The sequence below is a fragment of the Lactuca virosa genome, chromosome 2 (assembly GCF_052849685.1).
Source record: "Lactuca virosa cultivar CGN04683 chromosome 2, Lactuca_virosa_CGN04683_v6, whole genome shotgun sequence".
Lineage (NCBI taxonomy): Eukaryota > Viridiplantae > Streptophyta > Magnoliopsida > Asterales > Asteraceae > Lactuca > Lactuca virosa.
Genome location: NC_136427.1, coordinates 218,027,827 through 218,042,796, shown reverse-complemented (window position 1 = coordinate 218,042,796; position 14,970 = coordinate 218,027,827).

Here is a 14,970-nt window from a genome sequence, read left to right as displayed (position 1 = left end):
TGGATTAGACTTCGTCAATTGTCCCTAGCCCTAGAGTATGGAATAGGTATAGTTATTGATCCGAGAGCATGGATTATAAATACCTGATTCGGGAGTATGGATGGGGTAAAGAGGTTAATTTTAGATCCGAGAGTATAGATCGTTTCGTTGTGAGGATCGATGGGGTGGGGTAAAATTGCTTATATGAGGTGAAATTGTATATATTTTGAGTTCTAATATATATATATATATATATATATATATATATATATATATATATATATATATATATGATATAACATTGTGGGATTGAAATCCCTATATACTCACCAGGTTTCCCAACCTGACCCACTCAGTTTATTTTTATCACATGTATCGATACGAGGACACATTACACTGAGAGATTAAAGAAGATGTAGATAATTAGTGTAAATGAATGTAAGGTCTGTTTATGCTTATGTTTCTGTATTAACAATGACATGCCAAAGTTTTAATATAAACAAAATACATTTCTTTGGAAATGCTTTGATAATATATTTATCATGTTTTCTGGGAACAAATTGCGCAACATATATCTTTAAAATGGATACTCTGATTTTTAATAAGCATAAATAAAATTTTTAAAATGACCGTGAATTTGGGGATGTCACACGGATAGCATTGGAGTAGACCAATGTATAACATAAGCATAGAGCAAAACCCCATATGTATCTAGGTTTGAAGAATATAAGATATTATCGTCTTAGAATTACTCGTGACTGGATCCATGAAGTAATTTGTAAGTGTGGGTTGGTCCAATACATAAATCTTTATTAAGTACTCATGAGAGTTAGTGTAATCTCTATGCTATGTCCATTCACTATGGACAATCCACTAATACTCATGACAGTCTTGAATCTGTAACACCCAAAATTTTCAAGCCAATTTTAAACTTTTTCAAAACACTTGAAACCATTTAAACATTACATAGTTTGTTTTCAAAATACTAATTATCAGAGTATCCCAGTATCAAATCATAAAAATCATAACAGCAGGAGGAGCGGTACGATCATGCGTTCGCCTTCCCGCGATCATCGGAAGTACCTGTAACAATAATCGATAGATGTAAGCTCGAAGGCTTAGTGAGTTACCCCCAGAATACCTACGCCATACAGATATATCCATATCATATAAACATATAAGCAAACAATACAACATGCGTAATGAGCCATCAGTCTGACTGGACCGAATCTCGGTCCTCAGTCTATCTGGACCGCTCTCCGAGCCCTCGGCACGTCTAGACCGCCCTCCTCGGGGCCTACAGCCTATCTGGACCGCTCGCTGGGCCTTCGGCCTGACTAGATTTGCCCGGCCCGGGGCTGCAGTCTACCCGGTCCGCCCAGGGTGTCTTGGCCTACTGCACATAGCAGCACCTGCCTCAACCCTTTCCCCAAACCAATAAACATGTGCACATATATATAAACAATTAAACATGCAGATCTAACAGATCACTAATCATGGCAACCATCCTATAACCAGGATACCGATCTAACCGATCTCTAGCATAGCAACCATCCTAAACCAGGATGAAACCTAACATAGCAACCATCATAGCAACCATCCTAAACCAGGATGTAATCTAACATAACAATAACATAACGACCATCCTAACCAGGATGTAAATCATAAAGGGCCGGCCTTGGTGTCGTAGACCCTGTTGATATAGTGAAGATAACTCACCTCACAATGTCGCACTGAAGTGATAGGCTCAAACTCTCGAATCACCAACACGAACTCCACCACTTATAGTCACCATAAAACCCCTTTCCATAAATTTCCAAATTACCAAAATACCCCTAGAGGTCAACTGGTCAACCCTTGGTCAAAGTCAAAGTCAACAGTCAAGGTTAACAGTCCATGCTGACCCGGCTCGTCGAGTGCAGTTCACCGACTCGTCGAGTCCTTCCTGAACTCGAGAAGTCGTGAAATCCTTGGTTGACTCGTCGAGTTTCCCTGTAACTCGTCGAGTTCATACATGTCCAAAGGTTTGGGAAAACCCTAGCCGACTCGTCGAGTCAGTCGACTGACTCGCTGAGCCCAAGGCAATCTTCATCGGACTCGCCGAGTTGTTCATCAACTCGACGAGTTCATGACCATCTTCATATGACTCACCGAGTTGACTATGCAACTCGCCGAGTCCTTGCAGACCTTCATCCATGCAGACACTTTTTAAGCCATGCCAAGGTTCCAGATTACAGATCCAAGCTTCTAAGGCATGTTTATCACGTAAAGTTGCGAACTTTACACGTATGCAAGGTCCTAAAGGCTCTAAATGACCTATCCAAGCTTCTAATGGAGCTTTACACCTTAGGAGAGCCTCATCCTTGCAAGAGCTGGAAACTTTATGGACTTAGGACTCAAAACAGGTTCAGATCTAAAGTTTCAGCTTCAGATCTAGCTCCCATACCAAAATCCCTTCATGAATAACTAAAGAAAGCCCTAGCCTCCACATATGAATGATTCTAGAAGAAAAGAGGTCAAGGTAACAGCTTATTACCTCCAAGGCGTGCCCAAACTGAAGTAGACTCTGGATCCACACGAAATCCTTGATGCTAGCCTCTTGATCTACAAGTCTCCTTCACAAAAATCACTTCTCAAAGCTCCAAAACACTCTCCAAGCTCACACTCACGGAAATTAGGGTTTCTGGCTCTCAAGGGGTGATAGAGGACGGTGGGAGGCGCTAATGGTCCAATATATAGGGTGCAAAAACCCTGAAACTTAGGGTTTCCACTGCCAGCTCCTACTCGTCGAGTCCCCCATGTCGAATCGACGAGTCACTCATTAAATGACGTGTCCTGGCCCGCTGCTACTCGACGAGTCACAACGTCAACTCGTCGAGTAGACCTTAAAACATGAAATCTAAATGGAATAATAATGATACCTGACGGTTGGGATGTTACAGAATCACTACTTACTTCCAAGAGAATAACCGACTGTGGACATTTGAGTAAATTAATACTCGGGAAGTGGGATCCAAACATGCAAAAGGTGAACACAGTGATAAGTTAATTGAAATGACAGATCTCTATCATATATTAAGTTCTCCACTTAATAATCGCCATATCAAATTAACACTTATAATGATTAAGTTCTCAGGTTTAAAAAAAAACTAAACTAAAAGTGCTTAAGCCAATTCATTTGCAAATCTAATGCCTCTTGACTTTGTCTGACTGTCAGACTTGGTCATTGACATTGGCTTATAGAATGGATCGACAAGATTATCTTTCGATATGATTTACTGACTATGATGTCTTTACATTTGACTATCAAATGTGTTGGAACTTACTGAGTATGTATCATGTGAGCTTGTGTGACTTGGGATCCATACTCGGGGTAAGTTCACCCTTATAGTCACAAGAGCCCCTAAAAGGACCATCAATGATTGAATTTCAACAAATATGTCACCAATGAATCTCTTTTAGTTACATTTTCTTTTTTGCAATTTGACCAACTTCAATGTACTTTAAGTTTTTTGAATCCACTATGGTGTATTACTTGGTACTCTTCCAAGCTAATACATCACCATTCAGTAAAAGCATGAATTCCAACTGGAAACGAAATCGTCTTTATCAGTGTGGAACTTAGCATCAATGTAACTTTTACAATGATCTATTCAATACTGTCAAGATTATTTCCTCTGTCCACCTGGGACACTAAAGAATGTTCTTGATCTTGATTCGTTGATTCTCTCCAAATTGATCTAATCCAACGTGTCATGCTCAAGGCATACGAGTCTTCAGATCTGGTACTTGTCATGACATATATGATCGATCCTATAGCAAAAGCATGTGGGAGTTGACTCATAACATCTAGTTCAATAGTAAAACTAGGACATTAGCATTGCTTAATGTTATGCCATATTTTAATAAGAACGAACTCCTTTTTGAGTTCTATATGTAGAGTTTCCTTAAGATTCCATGTACTTTTGCTTAATCAAATGAATCACTTTGATTTATCTCTATAGATCCTTATTATGTATGTGTCATGTATCTCCCATGTATATCACAACGAAACAATTCTCACACTAAGCCAAGTTTTTACACTTGCTAAGTTAGAATATAGTTTCACATGAATCATACATTATCTATGTACAATACAAGGGTGACTACAATGCTCCCACTAGCATTGACATATATATGGTTTATCTATGTTTCTCAAAATTCAGACTCCTTGAACTTTCTCATTGAAAAAAAATCCAATTACTCCCACTAGCTTTGACACACACACACACACACACACACACACACACACACACATATATATATATATATATATATATATATATATATATATATAAACTCTTATATAATCTAATTGCTCCATAACAGAGACTCATTTACCTCAGTAATATAAACTCTTATATAACTAGGTGTATGCCAACATGTATCATATCTATAAGGAAGAGGTGGAAATATGTCAGTTTCCTCAATAGCTCTTTCAACCATGAATTTAATGCTAGGTCCAACTTTAGGCTCTTCGTTGGTTGACTCTTGAATCTTATCAAAATCAATGTGGCTCCTACTAGCCCTTTTGGAAATCAGCTCCCTCTCTTGGAAGACTACCCTTCGAGCAACATACACTTTGTTCTTAAAAGGATTGTTGAACAATTATCCAAAATTCTTGATGGGTTCTCCAACGAGATAACACATCTCTATTCAAAGTTCTAGATTGGCGAGCACTTCATGACGAGCGTAAGCCTCATAATCATAAACTTCCATATGTGCTAGTAAGGAATGAATGCCACTTTACATATCATAGAGTGTTTCATGAACCTTTTCAGTTGGTACAAGACCAAAGGACTTCTCGTAACACTATTCATGGTACATTCCATGAATTGTTAGCAAGCATAGTGTGACTCATATAGTACAAAATCAATGAATGATTTGTTTCTCTATCCAACTAACACTCCTTGTGGTAGTGTTTTGGGTGGAGATAGCTCGTGAGACTCTTTCACAATTCCTTAGATGATCGATAAAGTTTGGACTGAGATTCTCACTATGAGTGTCTCATCCTATTACCCAGTTGATTCTTAACTTCATTTTTTGAGAGCTCTGAACACTTGTATGGTTTCAGACACACATTCATACAAAGTTGGTCTTACCATGTATCATGGTTAATCTGAATGGTCCATTAGTGCAAACTAATTCCAAAAGATATTCACATCACCCAATGATGTATTCATCATCTATCTCGATAAACAAGATTTGCATTTATCATGAGACTCGAGATCAAATGATATCCAAAATTCGATCCAACTGGATACTTGATAATGCATTTCTCATTTATGTATCCAATACTATAATTCCACAAATACACTTCACCCAAACCTTTTGGATGTATTTGAATCAGTACATATTATGGTCAATCTGAACGATCCATTAGGTAAACTAATTTCAACAGATAGACACACAATAATACATCTTATTCAAATATTTGAATCAACTTTGAACTATTGTTGCTATACTTGATTCATAGATTTCATGACTTTCTTTTAACATGTTATAATGCTCCACATTTAAATAAGTAAGAACTATCTCATTAATCATAATGTAAACAATTTCAATTATAATACCATAGACTAAACATTTGGGAGAGTTGTCTTTTGATCCCATTGAATAGTAGCAAGGGCTTGACATTCATGATCAAATTATCTTCTCCATGTTTCAGTCTTCTTACTCCATTTTAGTCACTGCACATTTTTACAAATGTTAGTACTTAATCCTTAGTAAAATACTCAAGGTTTAGAAGTAATGTTCTGATGGCATTATGAATCCTTATATTTGATTGAAGACTAAATATGGGAGAACTAGTTATCTTTTGATCCTATGGAAAGTAGCAAGGGCTCTTTAATCCATGATCAAATTTAACTTCTTCATGTTTCAGTCCTTAACCCCTAATATATATATATATATATATATATATATATATATATATATATATATATATATATTGGGTATGTATGCTTTCTTAGTCCTTTCTTGTTATGGAAACGAATAGATATCAGAACATGTCTCAGAATAAGCCTTCCTTTGTCCTAAGTATTTGGGCCTAGATTAGGTATACCAGCACTAATTGCCTTTTAACCCATGGGCAATTGGATTTCTTCTTCTTGATACTTCTACTCATGATAGTAAAAATATGGGAGTGTTTTGAAGTTTGAGTTTCTATGATCGTTCATGTTAGTTTCAAAAAAAAAACCACAACATACTACACAACTCCTTCATGGATATTCTAAGTTGTTCATATCAAAATCAGAATGAACTGATTATATGGACATGTCAGCTAGTCGACTAACCCTAGTTAAATCCCAACTCAAGGAAATTCCATTTTACTTAAATATGTCTGTTTACAACGTACACTTGATAATTTCACTTTCTAATAGATTATAATGCAATGTTTGGAGTAACCTCAGGTTGAGCTTTATCAAAGGCATGATCTTTCTTTTTGTTTCTGGGAACTATTCCCAAACTATGAATTTAGACACGATTGATCATCATCATAGCTTATCCTTTCAATGGTTTTATAACAGTAGATTTTAGTGGATAAGGTTATAGATATCATTCAATACCAATTCTTTTTATAGTTTGTTTTAATTATCCTTAGAAAATAATCACCCTAAATAAAATTATTTTAGAAGGCTAGGATCCATATTTGGCTCTATGACGTGTAAAGGGATGTCGCAAACACACCATAAAGTTATTTAGGTGGGCAAGGCCCATTGCCAATTTCGATCAACATGAAATTCCTAGATCTATGAGATTTATTTACTATCAATGGCATGTTAATCTCGGATCATGTTCATATAAAATTCAAGGACGAGGTCGCTGGGGATCACTGAACAGATGGTGAATCGACCATACAAAATCGCATGGTCCCCGACTCAAGTTACGCTTGAGATTCACGAGCTCCACATCATTCTCCACCTATACTCTCAAATTAACATGACGGTTAACCACACGAGCTCCATCAACAAGTTATAAAGAGAATGTGCAACTTTTATGGATAACATAAGATTCACATTAAATATATTGTGAATTAACCATGCAAAATCGCATGGTCCCCGGCTCAAGTTATGCTTGAGATTCGTGAGTTCCATATCATTCTCAACTATACTGTAGATTGATGTGCCGGTTAACTACACGATCTCATCAACAGAATATAAAGAGAATGTGCAATTTTCATCGATAATATGAGACTCACATTCTATTAATAAAACGAGATTTTTTTTATACTTGTATTTAGAATACTTTTAGATTGACCATTATCACTATCAAAACCTTTCGGTAACTCCATTCTCAAAATGCAATAGGGCGGTGAGGGTGGTAAGCGCAAAGCATATTAAAAACCGACCTCATTAAGAATCATAGAGACCTCCTTAAACCCCTACATCAGAATGGGTGAGTCTAGTCATGGTAAGACTGATAGTGTCACTATTTAAAACATACGAGGGAACATGTTGTAACTTTCTTATACATATAATAGACACAATTCTAATATATATAATGGGAAAATTAAATTTCTTCGAATTTAGTTGTCCATTATTAGTTATAATTAATTGTGAGGACGCAATGTAACAATTAATAAATCGCGAGGGGTTAATATTCAAATTTATAAATCTCTATTATAAATAATATTAAATATTTAAATTCACTATTTAAATAATAAATAAATATTCAAATTAAAATAATCATATTCAAATAATATTTATCAATTTTCCAAATTTAAAACATTTTAAATTTGGTATTTATCCATATTTAATAAATCTTCAAATTTGAAAAATAAAAAAAGGGAAACCTTAAGTTCGGCAGCCCCATATCATGGGCATAAACTCCCATGTCATGGCCTGCGATTAAAAGGTTTTAACAATTACAAAAATTTCAATCTTTCTCCTTTCATTCAATTTCAAACAAGCATTTATAGAAAATATGGATCTAGGGTGAATGTAATTATGTACAAATAGCTCTGATACAATTGTTGTGTTTTCTATGCATCAAATGTACTCTAAACTAGGTAGCGGAAAAATCGAAACTACGATATACCTAAGTGTACATGCAACCTATGGATATATGGTTTCATGCTAATTACATCAACCCTAAAAAAATACAAAGAAGAAAAACATACCTCTTATGTAGCCCTTGATCCCCATGCTTGAGATCTCGTCATCCACGAAGTTGCTTGGATGAGGGCACCTAAACCAAAATCCATCTAATGGTATCACACCCAATGACACCAAAGAGTGGAATAAAAATAACTAGGAGAAGGGTCAATTTCACAAACCCTAAGAGGGTTAGAAATCGTCCCTATGGGAGGAAGAAGAAGAGTTGGCAAAACTTCAAGCCAAAGTGCAAGGAAGAATGAAATCCTTAAGGCCTTATTTATAGACTTGGATCCCTTTGTAGGTTTTGTACTCCTTCCCATGTGGGATGGAATACCTAGAACGAAATTCACTCCCTTTCCCATGTGGGATGGAGTGATTTTCATCCAACCCTAATCCCATAAGGGTTCTCGAATATTCCTGATCAAACAGTTATTGATTAATTAAATATTCAACCCTTTAATTAATTAAACTGTTAATTAATTACCAAAATATATTTTCAATTAGTTTCTAATTAATTATTAACCATAATAATTAATAACCAATTTCTTCTTTAATTATTCTACTCAATTTGGGTCTTGAGGGCAACCCAAAAGGACCCTATTATTATTAGAAATATTATCAATAGTTAATGACCTTGGACACTCTTTCCAACACCCATCACCACCACTTGCCACACCACACTCACCCACCACCCACCACCATCACCACCACCCGCCACCAACACCCCCACCACCCACCACAACCACCACCCATCATACCACCCACCATTATGACCACCATCCCCCACTATCACCAACCACTACGCATCACCACCAGTCGCCACCACCACCCGTCACCACCACCCCTACCCTACCCTACCACCACCACCCATCACCACCGCCCGCCACAATCACCCCTGCCAAGACCACCACCACATACTATCATGACCATCGACTACCAACCACCATCACCACCCATCACCACCACCCACCTCCACCACCTGTCACCACCATCCTATCCATCACCCACCAAAACCACCATACACCATTACCACCACCCATCACCACCCACCACCCCTTCACGTCATCACCACCCACCACCACCATCTTCACCACTACCCACCTCTCACTACCTATAACCACCACCACCATATGTGAGTAAATGGATATAATCACATAAATCGTATGTGATTATATGTATTTAATCACATAAATCACATGTGATTAAATACATATAATCATATTTGATTATATGTATCTAATCATATTTAATTATATGTATGTAATCACATTTAATTATTGAATCGAGTAAGCGGAAATGAATCTTGTCCACATAAATCATATGTGACTAGATACATGTTATCATATGTATCTAATCACATATGATAATATGTATTTAATCACATATTATTAATGTGGACAAAGATTTTTTTTTCACATATTGATTTAATAGTTATTCTCGCGTATATAATCACATGTAAAAATATGTACTTAATCATATATGATTTATGTGGTCGATATTTAATAGTTATTTTCATGTATATAATCATATATGATTATATGTATTTAATCACATATATTTTATCTGGACAATATTTATTGTCGTTTTTTGTATTCAATAGTTGGTCTCATGTATTTAATCACATGTGATCATATATATTTAATCACATATGATTAATGTGGACAAATATTTTTTTCACATCTTGATTTAATAGTTATTCTCGTGTATATAATCTCATGTGATTATATATATTTAATCATATATCATTTATATGGTCAATATTTAATAGTTATTCTCGTGTATATAATCACATGCGGTTATATGTATTTAATCATATATGATTTATGTGGTCAGTATTTAATATTTATTCTCGTATGTATAATCAAATGTGATTATATGTATTTAATCACATATGTTTTATCTAGACAATATTTATTTTCGCGTTTACAACTCAATAGTTGGTCTCATGTATTTAATCAAATGTGACCATATGTATTTAATCACATATGATTAATGTGGACAAAGTTTTTTTTTTCACATCTTGATTTAATAGTTATTCTCGTGTATATAATCACATGTGATTATATGTATTTAATCATATGTGATTTATATGGTTAATATTTAATAGTTATTCTCGTGTATGTAATCACATGTGATTATATGTATTTAATCATATATGATATATGTATTTATTCATATATATATTTTTTTATTTTTTGATTCAATAGTTGTTATTGTGTATATAATCACGTGCGATTATATATATATATATATATATATATATATATATATATATATCTAATCACATATAATTTATATGGACTTTATTTGTTTTTACGTTGTCGATTCAATAGTTTTGTCATGTATTTATTATTTAATCACACGTGATTATATGTATTTAATCACATATGATTAATATGGACAAAGAACAACTATTGAATCAATAACCTAAAAATGAAACTTGTTCACATAAATCATATGTGATTAAAAAATCTGTAAATGCAAACCTATAATAACCTAAAAAATATATTCTTCGGCTCTAAAAATAACTTGGAAGTAACCAATAACGAATTAATTAATAAAAACAATGACGATAAACCACCAATTAACTAATAGAGGTAAATAAACTCATGACAAACTATTTATTGTTCAAACTCTATGATCACTAGAAGATAAAAAAAAATGGGACCTTTTTTATAAAATATTTCAACTTGAAGTCATCGGTAGATCAAATAGTAAAATTAAATGTCAACCCACCTTGGAAATGTTGAACTGATATGATTAGAAGAGGTAGGATTTGGTCTGTAATCAAAAAATTATAATGTCATGTATTGCTTATATTGATCAGATAAATATGAATAGTATTTTAAGTGTACATTTAACTTTTTGTGATCTGAGAAAGTGATTTGTAAGTTATAAATATCAATTCTATAAAAGATTACGATTAACATATAAAGTTAAAATAACAGTTCACAATTACATCTTTACACATGTAAGTCAAAATTACCTCAAAAAGTCAAAGATCTTTTGAATGTGCAATTTGAAAATGCATGGCTGCTTCAATTTGGGAGCATGGCTACGTGAGCTACAAAGTGCTTTATTTTACTAATTCAGAAAGCATATATGAATAAATATTGATTCCCGCATTTAAAGGGGATGGGTCAGAGAAAAGCCCAAAATCTAAAGGAGAGAAGTTTCGATTCCTGCATTCGTCAGGGATGGGGATGAAGATGGGGACGGGGTTAGGCACTCGGGAATGGGGACAAGGATGGTTAACTCCGCCCCATCCCCACCCAAACTCATTGCCTAATTTATTTTGATGTGTTTTCAAATTGAAAACTATGAGACTATGATTAAGGGATGGTTTTTTTAGAAGGCATCGACTTGTGGGGTACTAGAGAACACCTCACATTTTGATTAACTAAGCTTTGGAATTACTTTTTGGGACCATTTGTTACCCACATAGCTTTTAAACCCTAGAACTTTTATTTTAAAGCTAAAGTGGGTTTAAATGTTTGTTTTCTAAATATCAGGGCGATGGGTATTACAGTAGCAAAGACTTATAATAACTTAATAGAAAACAATCTCGTTTTTGTGGTTCTAAAACCTAACCGAGAGACAAGCAAGTGCAATTAAGTCTAATCATTTTGTCAAAATTGAAAAATATGAGAACTTAATGTCAAAAAAAAAAGAAAAAAAATTAGTGTCAAAATTGAAAAATAAAAATAAAAACCTAATTAGTGATTTTTGTGTCATTTTTTAAATTTAGATAATTAAATATATAATTAAATATGTCATGTCAACATGTCACTGTGGTGGCAACCGGGTGCCGGTAATTAATGGTCAATATTGCAACAAATCTTAAACATAATGTTTGAATTACAAAAAGTGTCAAAATCGAAAAAAAAAAACAAAAACATAATGATTTTTGTGCAATTTTCCTTTTATTAAAATATACAGTTCTGATCATCTCCAACATACGACCGATTTATATATACAAAAACAAATATAATCATCTTTAAATTTAATATGATAGAATTCCTTTTTTTTCTTCCATCTCGTTGCGTATATCAAAATTGCTCATGCCTCATGCATGAATTTAGCTAATCTCATTCATTCACGTAAACCTACATTTATAAATAGAGCACAATTCAATGATTCGTCACATTTTCTGAAACATCCACATTTAAAGATGAAGTTGTTAGCCATGCTTGCACTTCCATTGTTGGTGGTATTACTAATCAACTGTGCAACACAGACCATGGCTGTCTCATGTGACCCCACACAACTTGTTGCATGCTTGAATCCGATTGTTAAAGGAACACCACCACCTTCAAGGTGTTGTAAAAAGCTCAAGGAACAGAAGCCTTGTCTGTGTCGATACGTGAAGGACCCAAGTTTTGGCAAGTTTGTCAACTCCCCTAATGCCAAGAAGGTAGCAGCAACTTGTAAAGTTCCGTTTCCTAAATGTAAATCTTGAATGTGTAACCAGTTAAAAATCAAGGCAATTATATATATACGTGAAACATTGGGTTTATTGAATAAAAGTATGCAATTCAAATTTATCTAAAGATGCAAGAAATTGTATATGGTTAAGTGTAACAAATTACACCTCATCATCAAAGATAAAATCGACAACTTCCTAGAAAAAATTTGTACATAATACACAAACACCGATACATTGAACAGAGACGTTGGCCTTTCGTGATATCCACAGGCCGAAAACAAGTTTCCAGTTAGTTTCATAAGACCCCTTGTGGTTTAATTACGACCATTACCGACCCAAAATATTTCGAAATAACAAACTATCCTACAGTTTCTTTTGAATCTGCTTTTCATTATTTAGCAACAATCGGAAAACAACCGGTTTACCCTTAAATGTAAAAGTGGTATTGAACTTGTTAAAAATATTTAGAAAATGTTCTTTTACATGCATCAGCTATTATGTTATACATTTTAGGTATGTGTGACAATTGATGACACAACATAAAAAAATACAAGACACGAAACGAAATTTGGACGAAACTGAAATTTGAATTCGTGTTCGTGTCAAATGTAAAAAACACGATGTCGTGTCGTCTCGTGTTCATGTTCAAAATTCGACACGCTTTAACATTTATTTGATGTGTTTTTCATGTTTGTCGTGGTATTATGATTAATTATTAATTTAATAAACTAATTGTTATTTTATGTTATCTTTGTCATGTCGTGTCATGTTTGTCGTTTTTTAATTGGTTCGTTTTCGTGTTACTTCAAAAAACAAGGCATCGTGTCGTGTCATATTCGTGTTGTATAAAACTTTGTCGTGTTGTGTCGTGTCAGATAAAAACACGACACGATGACCCGATTTCTCACCCCTAATTTTAGGTGCATTACATTAAAAACTAGGTAATTGAATTTAATTACTTTTATATAAGATACATATTTTGTATTAAAAATAAAATAAATCATTTCATATTCACATTATTATTAAATAAAATTACATGATTGATTCATATGGTTTACCATGAGTGACATAGTGAGGACAACTATCAGAATTGCTATGTGATTGGTCCATGTGGTTTAATTCCTTGTGTGCTTAATACATGTTGTTTCATTTTGTTTCTGATCTAAAATTACTACGTACTCTTACTTTTATTTTTACTTCCATTTTTAATTTAAATTAATATATTTAAAACCTACATTACTACAAAACAACCTTCTAATGACACGCGAACCATGACACATACTGTTTTATGATACGCAAAAGTATGTGTCCTAAAAATAATGTCAGTTCTCCTAAAGTTTGAAGAATTTAGGACATACATTTTTGCGTGCCCTAAAATTAGTGTCACAACAAAAAAATTTAAAAAAACGAAGGGAGCCTATTATAAAACGTGTGTCGTGTACCATGTAGTTTTATAATTTTCAAACGCGTATCTAACTATTAATTCCTATAACAAAATCGCAACCAGATTTCCTTCAGATTTGCAAGCCTTTTGAGGTAAAAAGCTCTCACCTTGATGCTCATTTGTGTTAGATTTACTCTATGGTGTTATTTGTGCATTTTTGAGTCTTTTGAGTTAAAGATGAGCTTTTGATCTACTCTAGAAGCAATGGATGCTAGATCTTAGCTCCATTTAGGCCCTATGTTCATAAAAATGCAAACATTATGGAGGATTGTTGTCCATGCATGTATTAAGATCTTTATTAAGCTCCTTTTTGAGCTGTGAGTCCCATTAAGTCATGCATGAGTGTAAAGCTGCCAACTTTACGTGATAAGTCACCCTTAGGAACCAAATCTAAGTGTTTGGCAAAAGGTCTTAATTGTTTAAGTGCTTAATGAGGAGGACTAGTGGTCAGGGGCGTACATTGGGCGTACGAGCTGAGTACACCCCGCATACTCAGCAGGTGGGCTTTTGGGCTTGGCAATCCTCGGTATTGGGCCATAGTTTGGGTTTGTAAGTTTGGACCTTGATGGGACATTAGACTCCTGTTTTGGACTTAGGACTAGTATGTTGGGCTTCCTTGGATTTAGGCCCATGATGGGCTTTGGGCCCAACTTGAAAGATTAGGCCATAAATTGGGCTTTGGATTGCCATTTAGGATTTGGTCCTTATAAGTAGTTGAGTTGGGCCTTGGCTTTGGGCCAAGTTAGATAAAGGGTAAAATGGTTTTTTACCCTGGTTATGGGCCAAGTAGCTTAGATTCTTGGTTATGGGTCGAAATCCAATTAATAATTGGATATTATTTTGATGATGATAGCGCGGGGATTTTCCGAACCAGCATGCAGAGATTCATTTGAGTGATTCAGCAGCTAGAGGTGAGTTTCCTCACTGTGTTTAGTGGGTCGGAGGCACCAATGTCGGCCCATGGTTTGCTTTGTTAGGATCCC